Here is a 25,407-nt window from a genome sequence, read left to right as displayed (position 1 = left end):
ATGTATTCCCCTATAGGACAACACCCCAGTTTGACCTTAGCAAAAACCCAAGAATGCATAAATTGTGCTGGTTTATATGATAGCCAAAATCTTGCACTGTGAACATCACGAGATTCTGTCTTATCCCATTCTATACTCACATTTCTATATGGATGACAAATCAAGATCTCTGATTAAACAGTTTGTATTAACATTTTTACCTCAAAATCCAATTTGTCTGCTTGGAGAAAGATGGGTCACTGTCGTAAGAAATGATGGACTACATTTTTTATAATATTGTGTTTCTTTGTCATTTTGTTTATTACCTAAACACCACATTAGTCCGACTCACAATCTTTAGTCTCAGAAACAGATGTGATCCAACTGAGAGTGCCGCAAGATACCAGGGGTCATTAACACTCAGCTTCAGCAGGAGAGCAATGTATCTCCAAATAAGATCTGTCTCCAAATAAGACTTGTCAGATGGATGTGCTTGCGGACCAAAGGAGGGTGTGAGAAGCGAGCCCACTCCCCTAAAGGAAAAGACTGGTAGGAGTCAGGCAGCCAAGTGGGAATCCAAGTCTGGGATTCATAAATTATTCTCCACTATAATTATTATAAAGATCAAAGTGCTTCTATCAATGCAAAAGTAAACTCAAGCATCAGTCTGGTAATATCAATGATATAGATTCATAATTATGCACAATTATAAACAATTGTTTATTCTGTCATTAACTCATATAATAATTTTAGTTTTTTTGTTTTTTTTTTTCCTCTCCTGAGGCAAATGGGAACAGAGGAGCAGCTGCAACATCAGCACTTGCATTTTGCCAGTTGTTCAGAGAATATACCAATTAGTGAGAATGGGTAGTAATACATGCATTTGGCAGCCATTTTTGTACAAAATGAGGGTGATATTTAAAATAAGACAATTTTAATGGAACATCATGGCACCTGAGAGTTCTTTGGAAGAATACGACATCAGATACTTCTAAACAGACAACTATGGATTCCTCTCCTCTACAACAGCAACTTGCAACCCTTCGATCCAGTTGAGTTCTGTAATCTGCTGATTCTACCCAGATTTCATAGTCCCTCACTCCTAGCACCTTATTCCCTATTCAGCTTAAATTCTTTCATTTATCATTGTATTCACTTTAATGCATTCACCCTGACTCCCTTGCTCCTTTTGTTTTTACATACAATCCTAATTAAATCCAGCTCTCTGTCTTCTCCACATCTTCCCCATACTGCTCAATGTGGCTGGAGAAAAATGATCAAATTTCAAGTGGGCCCTTAATGTTACCATCAGTCATTCTATATTTCTCCACTCCTTTCCCACTCCCCTAGACTTGCGGACTTCTCATTTCTCCTCAAAATCTGGTATCTCCTCTGCTATAATCCTGCTTCCTTCTTGGTGAGAAGTTGCTACAATGAGAAGAAAATACCCTCCCCCAATACTTCTTTCCTCCATGTGCTACCTTGATCCTACTAACATGAACGGATACGCCATGCTCCTAGCATAGGCCACCCCTCCACTGTGCCTTAGTCTCATCTCTTACCTAATACCTATTTAAATAAATTGAAATTCTCTTCTCTTTCAATGTAAATGTCAATTTCTTCCTCTCTGGTGAATCATTATCTTTAATTCAAACATGCTAAAAATGCTTGTCTTTTTAAAAAATCAATTTCATGGCACTCTTTCCCCTCCAGCTACTGTCCTATTTCTCACCTTTTTACAGTAACAACTGAAACAAACAAAATGATTTATCTGCACTCTCCGTCTCCTTTTCTCTCTTCTTGAATTCTGCATGTCACCAAAGCCAATGGACATTAGTAAATCCTTATCTTATATAACAAATCAGCTCCATCTGACACAGTTGATCATTCTTTCTTTGAAACATTTCTTCACTTGGCTTAGTGAACACAATTCTGTCTTGTTTTCTTCCTCTCTTTCTGGAGGTGACTTCTCAGTCTCTTTTGCTGATTTCCCCTTATCTCCCCAACTATGAAAATTATGGCCCAGTGCTGAGTTAGGAAGGACTCGCTCCTCCTACTCTGTCCTTAGATGATCCCATTAGATACATGGCTTTAAACACCACATATGAGCAACTGACCCCACATGTGCACTTTCCCAGGGGCCTCACTCCTGAATTCCAGAACTATATATCTAATTGCCTGCCTGATTGATCCTCTGGTAACTAATATGTATCTCAAACCTAGTATGTTCCAAACAGAAGTTGCTATATTTTTCTACCCCTATGGATAGCTCTCACTTCCATGAACACTTGACTCAAAGTCATTATTTTTTTTTAATTTTGCCTTCCCTGGACTCTTTTTTAAAACTCTCTTTTTCCCCTTGCCCTGTCTTGTGACATTTAATGTTTCGCTTCCTTAGTTACATGTTTTCCCGCTTCGTAGTTCTTGCTATCTTACATATATTTTACTGAATTATTGTTGGTATTTTTGGTTTCCCTCATGAAAGACAGGATATTTTTCTGTTTTGTTTATTGCTGTATCACAAGCATCTGGAAGAGTGCCTAGCATACAGTAGGCACTCAATAAATATCTGTAGCATGAATAAATGGGATATGCTAGAAATACAACGTGTGATTTCCATGGGGGCTAAAAAACGTAGTTTCATAGGCACAAGGCTTAGTAACGTTAAAATTACTCTATTTTTACAGCCTCCTATTTTATTATTCTCCACATTAAAATGAGTTTGCATGTGCTCAGATATGCTTGAAAACAATGATATATATCAAAGTTCTTTTCATATTACACACTAGATATACACATCATTATATGTACATCTGCTTGAAAAAGAACAGCTTCGTGACTACGGAGCTGGACATCAGAAGTCTAGCTGTTACAAAAGGGTCTCGTGCTCTTTGTTTTTTCCATTTTGCCTCAATTCTGTGCTGACTGCACGTCATTTTCTGGGCAAACAATACTCTTTATATCTCAGCCAATACAGTTTCTTCTGCTTGAAGTGTTCTTTCTTCATTCTACAACTGAAAGAGTGATATTCATTGTTTAAGATCTTACTCAGATTCTCCATACCTCTGTGAAGCCTTATGGTACACCAGTTAGAACGATTTATTCTTTCCTCCATGTTCATATTACTATGCTAGTTAACCTGTTATATTTGGATCATTTGGTTACATATCTGTCTCCCACTAGATCATGAACTTCTAATAAGCACAGATATCTCTGTATGTTCAGCATTTAACCAAAATCTGGCACATAGTAGACACTGAATCATGGCTAAGGCTCATCAATCCACAGACTGCAAGAACTCTACCTATGTAAACATATTTTTAGGAATTCATTGTTAGAACAAAAATTTTAAAAAGATTAATTTCAAGAAAATAACACAACATAGTTTTCCAAATTAAGTAACTACAAATCTACCAGTCAGGAATGATAAAAATAATATAATATAAATATTTTAATATTATACTAGAAATTCGAATTTAAAATTTGGCATACTTAAACTTTTCTACATAGAAATATAAAGACAAATGGCTTGATTTGTTTTTTTTTTAATGAATTAATTTCTAGGTTAAGAATTATAGCACCAAAATGATTGTATGAACTTCGTTTAAAACCAAGAAAACCAGCTAAATTTAATGAAGTCAAAAGTAGATAAATTTTTTAGGGCACTATTGGTACATGCTTTGTATTAGCCCTTTAAACGTTATGCAAACAACTTTACACAAAAGTTGTGTAAAGAATTTGAAAAAGTTAATTAGGAGCTCTTATGTTTTTCCCTAGTTGTAGTTGTTAAAATGGCAAATTCAATGTAGCAATGCCATTTCAATATGAGGATTTGAATATCACAGTGTGATAAATTCATTAGTTGTAAGAAAGAATAATATTAATATAAAATTATGATAAAATTGTTAATTTCACAAATACCTGTTATTTCCTTTCATATTGCTATGACAAAATAATATGCAGATTGATAATACTTGAGTATCTTAATGTGTAAGTATATGTGTGAAATTTTTATCACACACTATTTTCCAAGATAGACATTTTGGTTTTTTTTTCAAGTAGGTCTTTAAGAAAATAAAAGAGATATCTTTGCATAATTCCTCTATGAACATGTGCCTTTTATAACTTGTATGGTTTTTTCTTTATAAGATATTTTTAAGACAAAATTGTCAACTGAAGAATAATAATGGTGTAAAAGCTCCAATGTTAAAATTTCCACCCAGATTAAAAGAGAATCATTGTGTAATGTCAGTTCTTAGAATTAAAGGCCTGCAATTGGATTTTAATTCTTCTGCTCCCATGCTCAATTCCTTCAGTATCTTAACTACTAATGAGAAGCCCCTTTCCCTAGTAAATTCTGACACTAACCTTCCTTGACAAGCTTATTGGGAAGTGGCCTATATTTCCTATATTGGAAGAAGGAATGTGATATCAGGAATTTTAGTTTCTTTTTTCACTTTGTATCTCCAGGGGCATTTTATTCAATACATAAGTATATGTGAGAGAGAGAAGCACATGATGTCCATTAGCTTGTCCTCTTAAAATCAGGTAGTAGGAAGTCAAACCAATTATCCTCAGTGTCCATTTCCAAGAGGCACCTGAGGCAAATGCCTAGAGGGTGGCATTAGGAGATGATACAGAGTGTGCCAAAAACATGTATACACATATTAAGAAAGGAAAAAACTGTATTAAAATTGTAATACTCCATATATACCAATAACAAAAGATGAATACAAGTCAAGTTTGACTTCTGCAATTACAAGAGAAGCTCAAAATGGTTACCATCAGCGCAATTTTAATACAGTTTTTTTCTTTCTTAAAATGTGTATACATGTTTTTGGCACCCTTGGTATGTATCTCCAAACAAGAATCCGCTAGGAAACTGTGGGAAGGCAAAGTTAGCCGTAGCTGTTGTTTATTTATTGAGTGAGTACTATGTGCCAAGTGTGCTATAGGAGATAATTCCTCATCCTCATCTCTATGTCAAAAAACCTTGCCAAGAAATATAATTTCCATTTTACAGAAGAAAATGAAGTTAAAAAACCCAAGGAATTTGTCCAACTTTATGCAGCTAATATGTATGTGCCAGCAGCCGGACTCCATTCTAGTCTCTCCTGCTACACACTACATTGCTCTCCAATGTACATAATAGAAGTTGGATTGGGACAAAGAAGAAGGAAGATATTAGATTTTACTAAGGCTCATTTCCCTCTTTTTTTACCAGGACATGTAGAGATGGGTGACCTGGAGAATTGTTTTCATTCTATATAGCTTGAGAAAAGAAATAACCTTGCATATTCACAATTTGTCCCTCATTTACTAGCCAAGTTGTAGTTTCCAAAATTGACTAATACTTCATAAAAAGTTCTCTACAGTAGTGCTTCTCCAACATCAATGCACAATTTAACCATTTAGGGTCTTATTAAAATATTCAGATTCTGATTCTGTAGGTTGGGATGGAGCCCAAGATTCTGCCTTCTAATAAGCTCTCAGGAGATGCTGCTGCAGCTGGTGTATGAACCCCACTCAGAGCAACAAAGCTCTGTGCAAAGGTTAGCATCTCTCCTTTGTCTCGTCACTGTAATAGTGGGTGGATATAAGGGAGCACTGCTAGGTCTCCACATCATTTTGGACAAATAAAAATTACATGATTCATGGACCCTATTCAGAGTTAATTTTTCATGCATCAAATCGTTTAGCCCAATTTCCTTTAATTCTACCTCCCATTGCTCACGTTTGACTATTAAATTCCATAGTTTCTTGGAGAAAATATGTAGTGATTTCTAGTATAATTAACATCTAATTTCAGCTTTAGTAAAACTGAGACAATAGAGACAATTGATTAAAACAAATGGAGATTTTGAACCATTTAATTTCATCAACACGTATTACACTTCTCCTTCCATGATGTGGACAAGAAGAAGATCAGCTTTTTAAGTCATAACTGTAATATACATTAACTATGTTTGATGTGCTCTATTAGGCAATGGACATAGGAGATAGTAAAAAAGTAATTCTGTTTTGGGAGAGTATATTCCAGTGGGAGAAACAATAGTAAATAGAGAAGCATGTATGCAAGTGTGGGAGTGTGCATATACCACTATGGGGAACAATCATCTTTTCCCAGGATCAGGGGATTAGTAATCAGGGAAGGTTTCACAGCACACCTGTATCTATAACTAGCACCACTTGGAAGGGAACATTCCAGACAGTGAGAAAAAAACACGCAGATCCTCATAAGCATGAAATAACATGGTATGATTTGGTACTTTTGGCTCTAACAGTTGTTGAGTCAAATATGAGAAAAGTCCAGGCTTCTATGGTAGACCTTAATTCAGGCAAACCCAGATATGGAGAATTCAGTAGGCTGGAGAGAAAGGAGCACGAGTAATGAAAACTGCTAACTTCATCAAAGGCCTGCCTGTCTCCAACCGTAGTTAAATGTGTTCTTTCAGGTTTGGGTGACATGAACAAGTAATAGATATAGCAATAGTTTAATACCAATTTCTTTTTCCCCTGACGTAGATAAATGATTAGCCATGGCTTTTCTTAAATTCTAATAAAAGAAAGACTTATGATTCCCTAAATAGCAACTACATATTAGGAAATAAAAGTTACCATATGCAGCACCATACGAAGACTTGCATGCACAACAGGAATGAGTTATCATAACTTGGGGATCCACACAGAGCAGAATTTCATATAAAACTAACAAATCCCAGACTTTTTCATGGTTTTTTTCTTTTGAAATAAAAAAGGAGTGAAAGATTTCATTTTTTGAAATGTTATTTTTACCTAGCACATATTGAAAGAATAATGCACATAGGTGTGTGGAAGGGGCTGTGTATAACTCAAAGGAATGATTTATAGCCTCCCTTTCTTTCTTTCACAGCAATGAGAGCACCTAAAGGACTGTCTACTCAGTCTTACCCACAAAGCATTATTATAGCCTTAGCTGGAAAGGGCTCATTCAAGGGACACCCCTCCTGTTCTTTAAATAGATACACCTGAATTACCCTAAAGAGATCAATATTTCCATCTAAACAAAGAAAGTCTAAAAAGTAAACCTAGTAATTTTTCATAAGATTTAACAACTCTTGTACTTAACCTAAAGCCCAACCACTAAAATAGAAACGATTTACATCAATAACTTTATGAGAAGTCTAGTTATAAGTTACTTGTCCTACTTACAAAATCACTTAATTTCAATTCTCTCATTTTTTTATATATATGCAGCTTGCTATTTTCTGGCTTCTTGGCTACGTTCATTCTTTTCAGGATTTTTACAGGGAACCCTCAAACTGGGTACAGGGGTGAAACAGGCTTGTACTACTAAGAACATATTTAAAAATGATTATTACTGAGTTCTACGATTTAAGTTTTGTGGAAGATCAGAGGAAAAGAATGTTTCCTCCTCCTCGTACTCTGGTGTGACTGTAAGTTTTCTATAAGGTGTTAGGCTGATGGCGAAGAAATGAAAACTACTATATATCAATAAGATGATGTATTTATAGTACATGAACCACAAGAGAGCTATACCAAGCACTTTCAATAAGCCTCAATTAAACTGATCAATATCGCTAAAGGAATCTTTAAAAGTACCTCTGACAGAAAACTTCTTTGAGATTAGTTTCAAATGCTGAGATAGAATCCTTCACAGCATAATGGGAAGTAAATTCCAATGTTTAAGTCCTAACTCTCAGGATCTCAAGGTTAAGGCTTGAATAAATGAAAGCTTGATTATTCTTGAAGAAAAGTTTTTTTGCCTTTTATACTTGAAAAAGTAAACAGGAGCAGTATCCTGTATTAAGACTTACAAGGACACACCTTGTGCTAAATCCCTTTGAAAATTTTTATTCATGTTTTTTCTAAAATGTTAAATTGTTCTTATCCCTCTTTTTTGATAATTTAGAGACATATTTCCTATCAGTCACGGTCCACTTGAAGTCCCACTTCTACAAATCCTTTTCCTCAATATTCTAGTTTTATTAAAATCTGCACAACCAAATACAGTCTTTGATTACAGACTCTCAGAGCAATACCAATTGTTTCTTGTGAATTTAAGCTCCACAATTGAAACGTAAGATCCCTCAAGGCAAGCTTCATACTATACACTCTGCTTCACAATCACTCATATTCATAAGCAGAGCACTAATCACTTCATGACAGCTTTGTTTAAAATGCAAATACTGCTAGAAGGGTTAACACCTAGGAAAGCTTTCAGAGCTCACAAACTAATTATCAGCTTAGTTAGCAAGGTATACACAGTGTCAGATGAGACCTAGGTCATAGATGCAAAGAAGTAAAAGTAGGAAAGAGTAGACTTAGAAAAAGAGATGCTTTAGAGCAGGGGTGTCCAAACTTTTTTCAACGTTTTTCACCAAGGGCCATATGAGGCAAAATACACAAACAGCCGGACCACTCACTCAAGGTGAAGTACGTATTGCCTCACCTGGTTTATTTAAGTAAACTAAATATATTTTTGGAATTTGCTGCGGGCCAATAAACAATGGATTGCGGGCTGCAGTTTGGACACCCTTGCTTTACAGGGAGTAACGGACAAAGAAAGACAAACCACAATTTTCCCTAAGAACACTTTGATGTGGGTAGCAAAGTTCATTTTGAAATATCTCAACAGTAGACACTCAAGTGTTCTTTCTCAGACGGAAAACTCTGACAAAAGTGAGATCGTGGAGATACTCTGGTACAGTTCACCTCTCAGGTGCCCAAATTAGTTTAAAAAGTAAACCTAGTAATTTTGAAGAGAATTGTTCCTTACTGAGCCAAAGCTAGATACACTATGTCTTTCTACTAGTATTAGTGCCTTAGTATTCATTGGTTCATTTATACAATCATTTAATAAACATTTAGTGCATACCTAATATGTAGGTTAGCACAATCTCAGGCCTAGGGATTCTGTTGTGAGCAAAATGAATTTGGACCCTAATTTTAGAAGGTCCTGCCTCCTGGCAGACAGAGACATTAACCAAATAATGACACTAATATAAAAGTAACAATTAAACTAGTTAGTGTAATAAAGGAAAAGCATAATTAGTCCTGAGCACATTTGGCAGAGAGAGCTAAGGTAATGTAGGGGCCATCCAAGTGGGCAGAAGAGTGTTCTTGAAGAAGAAAAGGCATGTGGAAGGAAACATGAAGCTTTCTAAAAATCCAAAAGACTCTTCTTAAAAGTTGTCTGAATGAAAGACTGAGAACTCTTCAACACTTGGCCAGCAATTCCTTAGCTCGGCATTTGGGCTTTTCTGGTCCTTTGGATGAAAGAACCCAGAGGGCTCGATTCTCTTCTGAGGACCAGGGAAGACTCTCATCTACTCTCCCTTTCCTCCTGGGCTGTGTTTGTGCCTTTGTGGGTAATGCCTGGCAAGACCTGACTCCAACCAAACTTTGACTGGCTTTCAAAGTCTCCCGGAATCTGTTGCTTGGTGGAAAAAGTCACAGAAACTCCAGGATGAGAAGATACTAAAGATACCTGAACTACTTGCGGGACTGGCCTAGCTCAGAGATGTCATAATTATAGCAAAGGTGATCTCTTATTATTAAATGTATTATTCTCCCAGCCTTAGCCCCAAGGATAAGAGGAAGGGAAGCACATTGAGCCCCTCTGGCTCTGGGATCTCAGCTGGGGTCTTATTAACATGGGAACTTTCTGACCTGTAACGCTTCCATCAGAGTCATCAATTCAGCTTGCTTCTTCATTGGCTGACTGCTGGCAATGAGCCTCCTATTTCATAACATGTCATTGTTAGTTTCCTTAAAGACTCCAAAATTTGATTTTCTTTACTGATTTAAGTAAGTGTGTGTGTGTGTGTGTGTGTGTGTGTGTGTGTTGCGTGTGTGAGAAGGGGGGAAACTATTCTCACTGTGTTCTTTTACAGAGTGAATTTTAAATTTTCAAACACCGTGATTAGGAGATTTTTAAATCATTATCACTTTCATTGGATTAGATGTATGTTTGTGTGATTTGGGATAAATAAATCTATGGGATAAAACAGAATAATGCACTACATTTGGAAAATATGCTTATTTGACAAAAGCCATTCTTGTAATGAAGAATAGGGAAAGAACTAACCTCCATGCAGTATGCTTAGCATTTTTTATAAACCCTGATATGCTTGATATACAACAAAATCTGTTTTAATCTCTAATATCTGTGAATCACTTGGATTGATAATTCACATCATAACAGTGTTCTACGTTCTTAAGGTATCACCTAATGCAGTTGAATAGCAATGTACTTTTATTTGTTTATTTTTTCAAATTATATTAAAAACTTCAGAGTATGCAACTAAGGTCTTCGAAGTGAAATTGCCACAGATTGTGTGACTTAGAGCAAAAGCTGAAGATTTGACAGACTTAGAGAAGAAATGTACCTGAAATTGAATATACAATTAAAGTATTTTAAACTCAAAGTCTTTTATCATGCCTCTATTTATTTAATGCCATGTTGACAACTAAAAAGGTTTTTAAAAATTGAAAATAGAATTTAGGGTAGTAGAGTTCTAAAAGTGATAGAGAAAATGGATGTTAGAAAGCAGGCCATTACTACATAAGATAGTCTCAGAAAGTTAGAAGCTTTGTGTTCAAAGATATTTCAAGAATAATTCAGTTAGGATAAAATATCTTTTACTGAAACTTAATTGTTTTATCTCAAGTTTTCCTTTCTATGCCACGGGTAGCTTACGAACAACTAATTTTACTCTTAGAAAATCTTCTATTTTCCAAACTTGAAGCTTGAAGAATATAGGCATACTGAAATTTATATCAACCTGTGAATTTTTATTTTTCAGCTCTCACTAAGAATTCATTGGTTATCCTGAGGGTTACTGGAGAATCACATACACCTCACTGCAAACATTTCATGTTAGTCCTAGATATTCTAAATTTTTCCTTATGTAAACTGCTTGTATATTATAGTTATTTTGCTGCTTTTAAAACAAAATTCCATTGGTGGGAAGTTCTCAGGGTTCATAACCCTTTTGTATGTGAATACTATCTAGTTTAAAAAATTAGCTTATAGAAATTTGGTGAGCTACGCCCTTAGTTTTAGAAATGGTCCTCTCATTCTAGGCTTCTGAAATTTCTCTGGGTAAAACCCTCTCACCTGTACTCCTTAATATTTAAGAGTGTCCCTACAAATCCTCCCATGAATGTCGAGATCCATGTTTTCATTGTATTATTTCGTAATTTTTTTTACTGTTCAAGCATAATTGCATAAATTTCCCCAACGCACACTATGTACTATAGTCAAATTGTCTCCATGTATAAAAGCAGTAATCAATCTACATGCAGTGTTAAAGTTCCATTTCCGTTGTTCTACTAAAGAGGTGGATCCTACTGCCTCTGTAAGCTCTTAGCTTTACCAATATTATTCCCAACAGACCCTAAGAAAATCTGTGCTGTAACTTCTATCCTAAGGAAAAGTGTTCAAGCTGCAAACCCTTAAAGGGATACCATTCACTGAAGCAAGTGGTACAATATTTAAAGCACTTATGAAACTGTTTCCATAATGCTGTTCAAATCATTGTACTGGAAGTCTCATTTGTCATAATGTAGAGATGGCTCCCTGCCATCAGAAAACCTTAAGGTCTTGAAAAACTACCATAGAAATAGTTATTCTTTCTGCACTAGTGCACTGTTTTGAATCCTCATGTTGTCCCCTCTAGTGGATAGTGCTGTGCTTCATGCGTAAAATAAGGAGTCCAACCCCTGCCTCCTGAACCTAAGCTATACTCAGGCAATCCTCTTAGAGTGCTAGAAGAGAAAGAACAACTGATTTCACAAACCCCGAAGCAACACATGCTCTTAAACAGTCCCTCAAACACACAACTCTCTGCTACAGCGCACCCTGCCTCTGCTGGCTGCAGCTTTCACAAACCAAGGAGCAGGGTGGCTGCTTTAGCACCTCCCGTCCCTGTTCAGCTCAGGAATTCCTTGATAAGCACATGTGGGGAACAGGATGTGAGAGCATTCCCTCCCTGCTTCTAACTCTGGGACATGATCTCTCTCCTTGCACAAAGGGTCACAATTCAAAAATGGAAAAGGTGGGAAGGCAAGGGCACTTTATCTTTTCAGAGATGAATGAGAAGCAAGTAGCCTAATGTTTTTACCTGTCACTTCCTGTGAGGAGAGTCCAAATGTAAAGTGTCACCCATGCGTGCGTCTTTTTTTTTTTTTAAGAGAAATTGTATACTAGCCCACTTAACAACAACAAAAAGTGCTTTATGTCATGTCCAAAGAAATATAATCTACCCTTTTAAAAATGGAAACCTGTGATTGATGGAAAAATATCTTCTGCTAGCCTTGGTGGGTAGTTTGTACTTGAAGGAAAACCGTCACCACCCACTCTCCATTCGAGCTGAGATTTAAAAAGGCAGACAAACTGAAAGGAACCACGAGTCAGTCTTTCCCTATCAGAAAACTGCCATAGGAGCAAGTCACGTTGGGGAAAGGCTCGACCACTAGGACAGACCATCTCCTCAGGACGAGAGGAGAGATATGGAGCCATTTTTCACTAGGTTCACAAGAAAATGTCAGCTCACAGCTGCTAGAGCACTGCCAGAGCGCATCTTAATTTGGCCAAAAGGGACCTAGCCAGTCACCCTCACAGAACATTTTCTTAAAGAGTCCATTACAAATCTGATTTCCTCTGCTCTCAGCATCTTCTGGATATAGTCTTTGGCAATTGCGTGGCACAGATCTGCATCCAATTCAAAACTAAACGCCTTTCCCCAGTTCCTCTTAAAATCTTGTGTTTTAGACACTTCTGAGCTAACAGTCAAAAAAAAAAAAAAAGAGGAAGCAAAAAACACCTTTCCCCACTCCCCACCCTCCTCCAGCTTCTGGACTAATATCTCTGGGCAGTTTACTTCAGAGCAGAGCAGGTTCTTGACCACAGCACAATGGCAAGTGGGCATACAAGTCTGCTATCGCAGAAAGCACAGGAAATGCTTTCTTTGTAAAAACAGGAAAATGCACATGCTGGAACAAAGATTCTCTATCTACACAGCAAGAAACAAGAGAAATTATGTGTTTGTTTTACACACATCTGTACCCATTTACAAAAGAACAGCTTTGCACTTATTTTAATTATGACATATTGTATTCTTGCCTCAAACCAGATCCCAATAAAATGAATTTTTTAAGCTTTGTCTCCAATGGGAGGTAAAACATACTCTGCCAGAAGAATACCTGGCGTGTGCCTTTGTTGGTAGGGTGCCATTTCAAACTTATTGTATTTGAACTCAATTATGTGGGAAATTAAGATAAGGCAGATGCAGTCCGATATCTGAATTATTCTGACATTAAAGAAATGCTAAGTCAGCAGATATTTGCTGTTTACATGTCATAATAACCTAATCATGCATTTGCTGCCTTCTGGAGCAAATTGCTAACTATTCTCCAAACAGCCACCTGACAATCTGGGGCTGAAACACACATTCTGACTCAGAGGGAGACATCATGACGGCTCTCCACTGGCTGTATTAAACAAAAGCTCCACAAGCAAACGAGAGGCATTTGGTAAACGAAGTGAGAGTCGAATCAAGTTTAGGTTCACATCTGGTGGAATATGGCACTGCCTATCCAGGGGTTGGGGAGCAGAGGGTTTGGAGGTTATGAATAGAAAACACACACATATACACACATAGATATTTAAGCCAGACCCGGGTCAGTTTCAGCTTACTAACCTAGAGCTCCGTTCAAAGGAAGCAGAGAAGTCGCTCGTCCTCTCCCACCTTTCCATGGTCCTCTGTCAGTGTCTTCTCAAACCACCTGTACTGATCCAACCCATATTCAGATCATACAATTTTCTTGATAGAAGTAGTCTCAGCTGAGCTTTGATTGTTTTCAGCATGGATGTCTAGAATTTTCTTCTTTGAGCCAGGCACAGCAACATAAAACTGCCGCTGAGGTCTTTTGTTTTCCCCTCCTCTCAAAGATGAAGCATGCAGCACTTCTCTCTCTCTCTCTCTCTCTCTCTCTCTCTCTCTCTCTCTCTCCTCTCCCTCTCCCTCTCCCTCTCCCTCTCCCTCTCCCTCTCCCTCTCCCTCTCCCTCTCCCTCTCCCTCTGCCTCTCTCTTCCTCTCCTTCTCCCTCTCCCCCCCACCCCTCCTGCTTACACTCTCTCCCTCATTCCCTTTCACCAACCCCCACCAGCAACCTCACTCGATTCCCTTTCAGTCAGGTCATTTACATCTCCAAGCAGGAGAACCTGTGTTCTACACCCGCCCTTCTCTCACTTTTGGATTTTCACAGCTAAAGGTGGGGGAGGGCGGCTCTAGGTGAAGTCAGGTGACCCCTCTGTTAAAAGCCAGTGAGATGGATGGAGTGTGTGAATTTTAATATACACACAGGCACATTTACATTACAAAGCAGCAAGAAAAACCTAGCTTCTAGAGATTAGACATTTTGGGCTTTGCTTTCATAGTCCCGTTTTAGCAATTAAGAGAAACTAGTATAGTTTAATGAAATGTAATTAAACTTTTAAGTATTAATAACGAGGATGCATACTTTCCGAATCATCCAACTGAACAATTCTTTTGATCCTGTAAGCATCACTGTTTCTTTTTCTTTCAAGGGTCAAAGAATTAGTCATTGTACTATTTACACACTTTTTCAAATTGGTCTTTTCTTTGACATCTAGTTTAACTTATCTCAAAGTTAAGGACCATCATAAAAGACAAAACAAAATAAAAGATAATGTAAAAGGAAAAATAAGTGATGGCAAACCTGAGCACATAGAATAGATAGAAATCAATAATTTTCTATTGTGAAACTAGATTCAATAATGAATAATTTTTTGTTCTTAGGCAAATAACTTTTCCCTTCAGTGTCTCTGTCTTAAAATAGAAAATAAATGTAGTAAATGTAATATCTCCTCTCCCCACCAATCAGGCAAGCCTGACAAAGAAAGCAGTCCAGGTAGATACACCACTCAGGGTACCAGATACAGAAGTAACTCGAAAAACTAATGCTAACCTTGTACAGTATTGAAGATAAATTTATAGTCTACAGGTTTACACCCTAAAAAGTAAATCTGCTACCACCTTGTTCCTGGCTCCAATGTTTTTGATATCCAATAGACAGCATCTCTTTGATCGTTACCATTAAATAGGAACGATATGCATTCTGCTTTAAGAAACACTGCAAAGAAAAATGAGATACTCTTCATAAACTATTTTGAGAACTCAAGATAAAAAGTACTTTACAAAACTAAGTGATAAGTCATTAGAAAAAGGATCGATAGTTTTGGTGAGAACAAGTATCAGAAGCATCTCATATTTGACCTTTGGTGTTCCATGCATGGATTCTGAATTTCAAGAGGATGGCGAGACTGATGCCTCAGCAAAAAAGGAAAATAGGGGAAGCGGACAGAGAATCACATTATCCTGGTCGTGAAAGATAGCACTTTGAACTCTTACACAAACAGTCTCTCATTCTCTTGAGAGTGATGTCAGGAGAGCTTGGGATTTACTGCTGGGACTGGGCCCTGCAGCTGAAATACATCCAGTCCCCGGCATCAACATGGCTCACAGGTAGACGAGAAATAACAGCTATTCACTGTCCTTGCTTGTTTTGTGTTTTAAAAGCTTTACCTTTCATGGAAAATATCCTATTTAGGCTTTTAAAATAAATTTGATGCTAACTGGCTGCAAATTTAGCTTCAGTGTGTGCTACAGAAATTGGCACCAAAACATTGGATAATAAAAAAAATAAATCTTTGCTCAGAAAAGTTTGCTGAGGCGAATTTAGGAAGACCTAAACTTTTATAGGACGAAAATGTAAAGGATTTCACTTTACAGGCGTATATAACCAAACTAGCCTCTCTTTCCCTTCTCTTCTTCCCTTCTGGTGTTGGGTGTCTTCATTCGGCATTTACCCATTTTTTTTTTTTTTCCTCTATCTCACCCCTTGGTCTTCCTTCTTTTGGCAGTAGTGTCACTTTCCTTGAATGTGCACAATGTTGGCAGTGACAGAGAATGGGAAAGACCTCTTATCTCGTGTCAGATAATACTTGGGCTTTAACCGAAACACTAGTGTATGGCAACTTTGAAGCTCTGTGTTATTCCAACAAAGAGGAATGAACATGAAATCTAGACTGCACTTTTAAAAATTATTATTAAAATCAAAGCATCTTGGTTTAAAGAGCTTTCTTTTTTTGGTTTCAATTTCATTGGGGAATAGGGTGTTTCTCCAGATCCCATCAACTCCAGGTCGTGGTCCTTCAACCTACTTGCAGGGGGCACAGCCCATAATCCCATGGAGGGAATCAAACTAGCAACCCTGTTGTTCAGAGCTCGCACTCTAACGAACTGAGTCATCCAGCCACCACATAAAGAGGCTTCTTAAAGATGAAAATAAATTACCAAAAATGATAAGCAACTAATCCCAGCCATCTTTCTAAAATGTCTTCCATAACGCAAGGAACAAACTAAAGTACTGACAAAGTAGAATAAATCTTTCCTTGTGCATTCATTTATTAACCAACGTTTATTGAGCAGTTCCTTTGTGTGAAGCACTATTCTAAGCACTGAGGGGTACAAGATAAATAAAACAAGAGTCTGGGCCCTTTTGAAAACTGAAAATATGTACCATTGACATACAACAGATGTTAATGCAAATATTACAGAAGGTCTGAAATTGGGGGGTGGGGGATTTCTCCTTAGAGATGCAGGATGGTTACAATAGTATTAGTGGCATTTGAACTGAGCCTTTAAGAATGGGTTTTCTAATCAACGGTAATTAAAAAATTTAAAAAGGGGAAAAAGGTGAAGGGAAATAAAAGGTTCAAATTTCCAGGTATAAAACAAATAAGTCATGGAGATGTAATCTACAGCATGGGGAATATAGTCAATAATATCGTGATAGCGTGGTACAATGTCAGATGGTTGCTGGAGTTATGGTGATCGCTTCTTTAGGTATGTAAATGAAGAATAACTATGGTGTACACCTGAAACTAATATAACATTGTACATTAGCTATATTTTTAATTATAAAAATCTTAAAAATAAATACATAAAAAATAAAAATGGTTTTTCTAGGTAAGAAAGCAAAGGCAAGGAGATTGCAGGCCTAGAGATACAAAAAGCCTAAACGAACAGAGACCGGTGTATACAGTATTATAACTGGACCACAGGGTTCTGGGGGGAGAGTGGTTTGAATGGTAGGTCAGAACAGGCAATGGATGATCTTGAATGTTCTGCACAAGTATCTATGTTTTATCGGAGATGCAGTAGCAAGTTATTTAAGGTTCTTTGGCTAGTAAATTATTTGTTTACAAAGATTATTTTGGCAGCAATGCAAAGGATGGCAGCACCAGGAACAATAATACTAGTATAAAAACTCTTACATTAGTGCTGAGGGATTTACCTTTTTAAATTCTCACAACTTTATGAGGTACTATTACTACTACTTAACCATTGAGGAAAGAGAAGTCTGGAGACATTAAATAATTCACCAAAGGTCAGAAAACTAATCAATGGCAGTTTCTGGATAAGGACTCAAGTCAGTTTGCACTACATTCTTAATATGTCACATCTTATTCCCTAGTCATCTGGAACACAGTATCTCATAGTTGAATATATCAGTATATAATGTTGTTATTGTTTTGCTTTTTACTCCTCTGCATACTGGTTAAAGGCTCGATTTCAGGAGTGGACTCTGACTTTGGGTTTAAAGCCCTTCTTTGCCATTTTCAAGCTGTGGGGCCAAAGGTAAGTCATTTAACCTCTCTGTGCCTCCGTTTCCTGACCCACCTCATAGTTTCATCTGGAGGCTTAATGCGAATCCATGTTAAGTATTTACTACATGCCTGGAACAATTAGATACTCACTAAATGTTGAATATTATTTTTTTTATTATCATTATTGTTGTGGTTTTATTAACAAGTGAGAAACAAATTTTCTGTGTATCCCCATATAAGTTTTCCACCTCATCCAGAGGTATTTAGGGGTGAAAAGCACTGTTAAGGGTGAAATTTGGTAAATCAATAACACAGTTAGATTCAGCTGGTTGGCAGCTTGACTCACCACATAGCTTACTGTCTAGCTACCTGTAATTAGACTTAGTTTGTTTGCAGTTAGATCCCCCCTGATATTAAGCTGTTTCCTTTTTGTTTCTCCTCTCCCTGATTTAACTTAAGAACTCTGTTCTGTTCCCTTTCTCAAGGCTACCCATATCTCGTTAATCCATTTAGTTAACAGAATCCTAACCTGGAAATGAACAATTTCTTAGTAATCCTCAGGCACCCTGACACCAGAATCCAGTTTGCAACTCCCTTGCAGTTTGTACTGGTGACACATAAAGTGTCCCAGGCCACAGTGGTCAAGTCTGAGTCTGGAGATAGCATTATCTTCAAACAGACCAGATCCCAGGAAACGATGTCAGCCTTCAGACCTGCCTGACCGACTCCCCCTTTCCTATATAAGAAAAAACTAACCCAATGTTATGTGCAGCTGTCCCTATTAGACTCTACCCTGGCAAATGCCTTTTTGCTAGTATTTCTCTTTCAAACAGAAACCTGCAGCAGCCATCATCTTTGGACACTGCCATGGCCTTTCTTTCTCTGCCCAACCTTCAATAAAACTTTTTTGCTTTCCCACTTTTCTAAGTCTGGGAATTCTTTTACCTTATACAAATGACCAGGGGTTAATTCTATGTCAGAACAAGCACCACTAACTCTGTGCATCATTAAATGTAGCTTACGGAGCTTTCTTTCTAGTTTACTGAGCTACAGTGGATTTGATCAAATTAGGAAGCTGCAGCAACTACTATTTAACTACTCATGAACTACATGTATTGCTTTATTAGTAGGTCTCTAATGTATGGTCTCTTAAGACACTTGGGATGACTCTCTGGCAGGAAGAAAGTAGAAATTTCACAATTTTTAAAAAGCCAGAACATGCATTTTAGCAATAAGCTAAATATTCATTCTTCTTAAAAATCAATTATACCCATTTTATGTATAAATTACTGTCTATTCTTTCTAAATAAATATTTCCAGTATTTTTATGGAACATTTCCTTATATTCTGAGGTATGCATGCTTAAAAGATCTTTTAAGTATGCAATGTACTTGTCAGATAAGTGCATGTTAGGTGTAGATACAATATTATGCTTATATGAAATCCAAACCAAATAAATAGTAGATCTTATCTGATGGTGGGGGAAAAATTCAGCATGAGCACAATAGTTATCACATTTATAAATTATAGACAATCGTAACCTCGAGAAAATTCCCTTCGCTTTTCAATTACATAAAATGTTGATCCTAATAGGAAAAGATTGTACTTTTGATGGTTTGTCTGAGTGTGAACTAAATGATCAGTGTATTACTCTGTTGAACATTGGGTGTGCATATAGAATACATTTGGTTTGGAAACTACAGTTAATGTTTGCAGAGCCTGGATCTCTGGGAACTTTCTTTCCCTGCCTCATAAGTTACATGACAATTTTCATCAAAAACAACTCATCTTTTTTAGGCTGTTTATGTCACATTAATACATTTTTAGTCACTGTCACAAGTATCCTATTCTACTTGAAAATAGTTATATGTATGTGTATGCAAACATAATTATTATAGGCAATGGTTAAAGTTTGATCATCCTATTCTAAGAGAAGAAAAGCAAAAAGCAGAAAATTCCTGCTTTGGGTTTTCCTTTAGACTTGACTAACCAGCCAAAGCAGGTACTTTAAGAATGGCCTTTAAATATAGCATGATGTCAAAGACACAGGGCGTTAGCTGCCCTGACTTCACCATTTCTTATGTGTGTGGTACTAGACAAATTATTCATCTGTAAAACAGTGATGGTATCTGTTGTATAGAGTTCTCAGGCGTTAAATGAAATAATGCATATAAAGTGCTAAGCAGAGTGCCTGGCACATTATCAGTACCACGACCATGACATCATTATCATCATTATTATCACCACCATGGCCACCAAAATCATCACCCCTCTCCTACTCATTATCGCCAATATTTACCATGTACCAGGCACTGCTCTAAATAAGCACACGATAAATAGTAGCTTCCATTATATTGCTATAATACTTTCTTTTACTGGTTTTCAGCTCAAGACACTGTGCATTCTAAGCCTACCACTCTGAGGTGAAACACACTATCATGTTCGAATAGGCTCTAATCAAAACAAAAGTTTACAATTAAAAACCTTTTACTACATAAAGTTAAAAAGGGCCCAACACGCTTTCCTTTTCACTAGTCCTTTCTCTTCATAAACAAGTCTCAAGATCAGACCTTGCACATGGAAGGCCCTCCCTAGATGATTTCTAAGCACTCTGAAGATAATTCATCATGCCTTAACAATCCACATGACAACAAGCTTCATACAATTGAAGAGACCAAAGCACAAATAGAATAGCTTTCTGTACCAATTGGGCATAAACAAATTCTACTGTTGACAGCTGTCCTTTATGGATCTGCATTCCTGATCTCAGAATGAGTCATCCTGCTTCTGACTTCTAAAAACAAAGACAAATTATGATCTTTTATTTTTTCCAGAGGCTCATGCTTTTCCGTAACCCTTCATCTACTTTACCTTGTGAACCCCATCAGATGGACATAAATGGGGCACATATAGGGTCTCTTGCTCTACAAGATACACTTTGCCTGGGCTAAGCCTAGACAAAATTGTGAAGTGAGTGCAATTTGCTATCCATACCTTCCACTTCCTTTCCTCTGCCTTTTAAATCAACCAGTGGCCTTTCTCCATTCCCTTCACAGTCTTCCCCTGATTTTGATTCTTATCTCATAACAAAACCAAGATTCAGAAGAATACAGTGTAAATTTGTATGTGTTGCCTGAAGTAGAGATACTTTTTGTCGTAGTGACTCAGATGGTTTATACAATCTCTTAAAATGAAGACATTCCTTGGACGTAGAAACTAAAAACAATTTCTAGAAATTTAAAACCATGGCCTAAAACATGTTTATTTAAGTGACGGAACACAACAGAGCATATTTGTTACAAAGTCCAATTTCAAAACATGAACACACATGAATTGGGTGGGAGCTATACATTCTGTCTTGCCTAACATAGCATTGGGAAAAAAGATAATGGACTGGCACCTTGGTTTTGAATCACAACTTCACCATGAAGGGATTGTGTAACTTTGGGCAATACAGAGCTGAAGACTTCTACGCCATAATTTCCTTACGTGTAAAATAGAGAATATGATATCTAGAAGTAAATGCAATCATGAAATGGCTACCACAGAACGTGGCACATAATAGGTTCTTGGGAAATAAGACTTTTCTTCCTGCTTTTCCTAAGTAGTCAGTCACGTATTAAATAGTTCCTTTTTTTCCCATGGGTCATCTTCTGTGGGTCACCTGATCTGCTCACATTTCTTTTGTTCACCTGACATTTACATTAGTGTCTTTCAGCATAGGAGGTTTCACTATTCAAGTAAGATGTGTTTTTTCAGAGGGTCTGAATTTTACTCAAATAATCTACTTTCCCCAAGGCATCAGAATAGTTTAATGAATTCAAAATCAAATTAAATTGGACTGAGAAAGAGAAGTGAAAAATATAGAAAGAAGAAAAGACAGAAGAGAGGGAAGAGAGAGAAGAACTAGTTCCATGATTAGCCTAGAGGTCAGGATATGGTACCATAGGAGAGTAGAGAGAGTTCAGTTGAACTCTATTAGGATTCAAGAGACCTGAGCTTCCATAAGTCATTTAATGTCAATGACCTTCTCTATAAAAGGAAGATAGTGAACTTTTCTGAAGATTTCATCCAGCTTATAGATTTTGGTTTCATGAAATTAAGAAGTAAAACATTTCTGGAGGACCCTTCAACACCAAGCCCATTAGTTCATGATCTTGAGGAGGGTGGGCTTCCATTGACTCAACCCGATTCTGTGTCAGACACAGCTACATGCTTTACCCACATCATATCATTTAGTCCTCTTGGTAGTATTACTACCCCACTTTAGAGAGGGAGATCTTTTGGCTCAGTGAGTTTATGTGACTGTCCCAAAGTCAAAGAGGCAAAGTGACAGAAGGGGATTAACAATACCTTTCAATACAAAGCCCCAGGAATTTTTTTCCTGCACCCGGCTACCACCCTATAATTCAAGCACTTGTGTAAATTTCTGGCAGAAATTGGGAATAAAGCTATACAGAAGCAAAACTTTCAATGAATGACTTGGCAATAATATTTTAGATAAATGTGAAGGGTCCTACAATAGTCACAGCAGTTTGTAGAAAACATGCCCTGTTATGGCGGCGAGGGGCTGCTTAATGTTTAACACCTGGCTCTGTGAAAACAAAAGAAAACAACAGAAACAACTGATTTGTTGCATTTGCCAATTTTTGTAAAGTAAATATGCCACTATAACCAATTTCTGCTTAAAGTCACTGAACTAAAGTGGGGAAGAGATGTGCACAAACGGCTCTTTCAAGTCAGTGCTTCTTAGGTTCAGCATATCACTGTGTGTGTGTGTGTGTGTGTGTGTGTGTGTGTACCTGAATTTGTACGTCACTTTAATTTTCTTTAAAAAATAGATAATAACAGGATAAAATATCAATCCAAACACTTTTTCAAGTAACTGTGAGTGCCACGTGTTTCAATTATGCCCTAATCATTTTCCTTTTTTTTGGCCGATTACACAGACTACTCGTCTGCCTCTATAAATTTCAAAATATAACTATCAATAACCCCAGCAAATAAAAGAAAACAAATCCCCAAGTTCCCAATCTTGACCTCTTTATTTCTTTCCCTGTACTGGCTTGTTCTGTCAAATGAATGCTTTTTATGATTTCTTACGATATGTGTGAGGTTTTCGAGGAACCCCCAAGGCAGGGTTCCTCCAGTAAATCAGCAGGTGACAACTGCAGTATTTGAAAGGACTGTATCAGCAAATGGCCATTCGGGAAATCTGAACAGAAAGGAAAAGCAAAACTATCCCACGCCTTGCCTTCCTTATTCCTCACCTTAAAGTGCCGTAACTGCTTGAATTCCTCTGGAATTAAAGCAAGGTGACTGATAAGTTGTAGAGAAATTGCATGCATAATTTACATGGCACCGTGAGCAAGCAGAGGAGTTGTCATTTGTGTAGACCCCCTCACAAATGATATTCAGATAGATTGTTTGAGGGACGACTTCTGATTGCTGAGACAATTTACTTCATCTTATTCATTTCCTCTGATTGTGAGATGCAGAAGTAAGAATAGAGAGTTAAATGTGAAGAGTATTCTAGGAATGAAAATTTACACAAGTGCTTGAATTATTGCCTAGATAAATGGGCAGAAATTTCGCCCCACCTCCTAAATAAAGGAAAAAGAAAAATACTTAAAGCATCATGGCTATTTAAGGGAAAATGAGATTAAATGAAGGGATAACTCCTCTTTCAAAAATTACAATAAAGGGGAGGAAAAAAAATCCTAAAATTTCAATTGGTATCTATAGCACAATTTACTTATATCTGAGGATAGTCTACATAATAAAAAAGAAGTATTAGAAAGTTAAAATAAGAAAATATGTTTTTATAATAGAAGAAAAATGCTTCAGGGTTATACTAAAGCAAAGGATGCTGACATAGGGAAGAATATCCTAATTATTAGTTTGGTAGGTGCCAGAACAGACGACTGAAAGAAACTGAACATTAGACACTGAAGAAATTTTATGTTGAAATCATTAAGAACACAATGTAAATTATCTTTCTTCAACTGTTATTTTTCTTACTAATGAAAAGTTAAGTTAGAGTAACCACTTGGAGTTTCTTCCTAAATGGTTATTTAAAACTCCACGTTTTCTAAAACTCCAGATCTAAATTTTAGATAACTTCATAAATGATGAAATAATGAAATAATAAAGTTAAAAGCGTGACTCAGATTTTTCAAAATTTGAGAAGGTCTCTAAATTTTAGATTGTCGATTTAAGAAATAGAATCCCTATCTAATATGGTTAAAAATAGCACAAAGTTGAGTCAAAGCTGAGGTTCCCTTCAACTTAAGAGACTATGAACAATGAGGTCATGGCTTCCAAAAGGACAGCTGGAGTAGGAAGAGAGGAGAAGAATGATGCATCATAAATTCCTTAGGACAAAACAACAGGTCGTAGTACAAAAGTTGATTCATGGTCATGTACAAGGACAATTTTGAGGGTGACTAATTCCTAGCTTGGGTCTACTGGATTTCACTTCTCACTCTTCCCTGTCCCACTTCATATCACCTACCCAACCATCTTACAGTTTACAGTCAGAGATGGATGGGTTGGTTAGTCCTTTGATGGAGGGGTGAAGAAGAAATGGGTATGATTTTGAACAATTTTGAGTTTGGAGAACCTGTCAGAAATCGAATTGAAGATGTTAAAGGCATCAGAGCTTGGAATGTAGATTTAGGGATTATCCAGGGCATAACTGAGTCCTCTAGCTGAAGTGGTAAGAATGGGTGATATGATTCAGGAAGGAACTAGGAATAAGAAAAGAAAAAAAAATGAAAACCAGTATTGATGTGTGAGAAAAGGATTCAGAGCCATTAAATGACATGTAGAAAGATTGTCAGAAAAACCGAAAAATAAGACAGTGATCAACTGTGTGCAGACTGCCTGTGTGTCAGGCAGATAAGGCCTGGGAAAGGCTGATGAATGTGGCATTTAATAGATTTTTTGCTGACTTTGAGAGTACTAGGCAGATTACCGTGAGGAGAGATGGAAGAAAAAAAACAAAACACGAAATAACAGTGGCTTCTAAACCTGGGTATCTCTCAAAATCTTCTTGGGAGCTTTAAAAATACATTTTGTTATGTCCCTTCCTTGGAGATTCCAATTAGGTAAATGAGATTCCTCATCCCATGTTAAGTTCTTGAATTTTGACCAAACTCTAATATGAGTCTTATTGTATTGCATTTTGTACATTTTTATTCTCATCTCCCAACTAGTCTGCAAACACTTTGAAAGTCAGAACTATGTTTCTTATGCTTTTATATCACCCACAGCACCTAGCCTGAAAAATAACAGATTCTCACTAATATGTGTGGGTTAATAGGTCATCTTACTATGGCTCTTTAAGATAAAATCATCCAGGTGATCAATTACAATGACTATAAAGACTTAAACACGTACTTGAATCAAGATTGGAACATCTTTTATAAGAAACAAAAACTTGATGCCAAAATAAATCTAAAGTGTGTCCTGAAATGGCCAGCAGCAGGAAATAGAATGTTTTCTAGAGTGATTCATGACATAAAGTCATGTCAGTTTTATTTTTGGAGGATGTTGATTTGACTTGGAGATGGTTAAACATATCATTCTGGTATGATGTGTGTGTTCACATGATACAAAAGAACATCCATCATTATAGTTGTCCCTTGATAGCCTATTCATTTACAGTGCTATTTTAGAACAGTAAAGTTTTTAAATTGGTTTTAGTGTTTTTGGAAGGAAGTTGC

General features: G+C 36.9%; 1 protein-coding gene across 4 annotated transcripts in view; it reads right to left on the bottom strand.

Annotated features, from left to right (window-relative positions):
* Positions 1 to 25,407, bottom strand: part of MAGI2 (membrane associated guanylate kinase, WW and PDZ domain containing 2) — a 1,330,546-nt gene that overhangs the window by 711,357 nt on the left and 593,782 nt on the right. Inside the window, exon 1 of one of the 4 annotated variants that reach the window (XM_081079967.1) lies at positions 13,686 to 13,955. The exons of the other annotated variants lie outside the window; for them this stretch is intronic. The gene's annotated coding sequence lies outside the window, so the exon portion shown is untranslated. Of the gene's footprint in view, positions 1 to 13,685; positions 13,956 to 25,407 lie in introns of those variants that run through there. 4 annotated transcript variants of the gene reach the window in all.

Source organism: Rhinolophus hipposideros (assembly GCF_964194185.1).
Source record: "Rhinolophus hipposideros genome assembly, chromosome: 18".
In the NCBI taxonomy this organism is placed as follows: domain Eukaryota; kingdom Metazoa; phylum Chordata; class Mammalia; order Chiroptera; family Rhinolophidae; genus Rhinolophus; species Rhinolophus hipposideros.
Note: the sequence above shows the minus strand (reverse complement) of the source record. Positions and strands in the feature narration are given on the sequence as shown.